General features: G+C 34.1%; 1 pseudogene; it reads right to left on the reverse strand.

The window, feature by feature from the left end:
- Nucleotides 1–217: 217 nt before the first annotated feature.
- Nucleotides 218–1837, reverse strand: LOC141676615 (uncharacterized; annotated as a pseudogene).
- Nucleotides 1838–2041: the final 204 nt, after the last annotated feature.

Raw genomic sequence — 2041 nt, forward strand, 5'->3', positions numbered from 1 at the left:
AAAGAATACAATTACTCTTTCAAAAAATAGAGGTTAAAAATTTATCCCTGTCCATACTTAAAAGAGGAATCGTGGAGCAAATAACAGCACTTTAGCACAATATAACTCCATAAACACATTACATATTGTAAAATAACATCCTTCTTCAAAATAAAACTCCATATCACCATTACATGATTTAAAAGAAAAAACAACAGGCATAGTGTCTTAAAAAGTAAAATATACTGCCTACAGTGTTGGGATTCTGGAGAGAACTTGTTTTCTAAACTCATCTACCTAAACCAAAAGTACTGCATTGATGCAACCATCATTCTCAGGGTTATTGGTCACTTGAGCATATTTCCCCGCATTCAACCCAATAACATGTTAGATACCAAAAAGAAGTTATGTTATCTACGATAACAACAGTATGTTGATCTAATATTTTAATAACAAAATTAATCTTCTTACCCCATACAACTTTTCCAGCATGTGTGACAAGACCTAGTTCGCTAACATTCACCTGATAAAATATACAAATCAGAAACAATAGTCCGTAAAACTAATTCAAAAATTACATGACTAGAGCATAGCAACCTGTTGATGGTTCCTCTAGTTAAAACACCCAGAGATGTATACATTGGACCATTGGGATTCTTCTTCATGCCAATCATTTCAAGATTGAAAGTACATTTCTGCTCAGGGTGCATCACATAGGCTTTTGTAAATCACAAACCAGAAGGATGGATTAAATGCTCGTACTTTGGGGGCTTTCTTGTAAAGCCTTGTCCAACAAATGTTACCTTCATGATCATTCGTTTCCATTGTTTAGCTGCACAAAAGCGTATAATTAACAATAATATAGATTGTAAAAGCAAAATGTACATCTGAATATATATGTTTTTCACAAGGCAAATCTGAGTGACCTCAGCCACATATTACACTTATTATATAAACATAATCCGCAATCAACTGTAAACTAAAGTGGGATGCAGAATACTTACTTTTACTTTTACCAGTCCTGATCAATTTAAACATCTCATCTTCAGCCACAGGCCTGCCCTGAGAAGCAAAATCAAGTTCAGATTACCAAATTTGTAAAATATTAATGTATAACCTAGATAAAGTTCACTTGATATGCATTTAGTTTATATAAAGACAAAGAGGTGCCTAAAACTAGAAAGTAGATAAACACCTTCCATGTCCAATTTATTCAGGCTACGTACTATGCTAGGTTAAGAGGGATGATTCTAGGTTAGGAGGGAAGATTCCACCTTCCGCTAACAATTCCAGACCTATTATACAGTCAACATTTTCTGCACTACTTCAGTTGTAATTTTTCATTTTTGTTTTCTTTTAAATCAAGTGTCATTCAACATAAGGGGTACAAGATTACATATGCATGGGGAAGATATTATGTCCAGAGGTTCTTTTGCTAGCAAATATTACAAGATTATTTACAAGACACATAGCTGAACGAGAGAATAAAAAGGTCCCGAAGGCCAATCCTAAACATTTCTTTTACTGCTAAATATAGATGTATAATGCAATGGATCAATACAAATCATGACTAGCAAAGAAACAGGGACCTACCTTTGGCAAAGGAACATCCCATTTACCAGCTTTCTCTTTCCTCTTTTGTTTAATCGTGTTGCTAAGAATCTGCAAAGGGAAAAACATATATACAATTACACTCATACCCACATTAAAACAGTGCTAACATAAAGACTCACTTATAGTTATTCATCAAAAACTACAGCTTTGCACATGTCATATTTTCACGGTCGAGAAGATATGCAGGAATAACACCGTCATGAACTTCATCAACTTTACGTCTGCTGGAGCTTTCTTCATGCATAGCCAATCTATAAAGATAATATATAACATAAGAGCATATACACTTGATGTGACACCCTCAAAACCCGGGTCAGAAGTTTGGGGTTCACAACACACACACAATATATAAACTTGTATATTATATGCATTGACCAGTCTTTATACAACCACGGATCACAACAAGTTAAAGTATGAAAACAAGCCATAACCTTAACTTTTATTACAT

The sequence above is a fragment of the Apium graveolens genome, chromosome 8, assembly GCF_009905375.1.
Source record: "Apium graveolens cultivar Ventura chromosome 8, ASM990537v1, whole genome shotgun sequence".
In the NCBI taxonomy this organism is placed as follows: Eukaryota; Viridiplantae; Streptophyta; class Magnoliopsida; order Apiales; family Apiaceae; genus Apium; species Apium graveolens.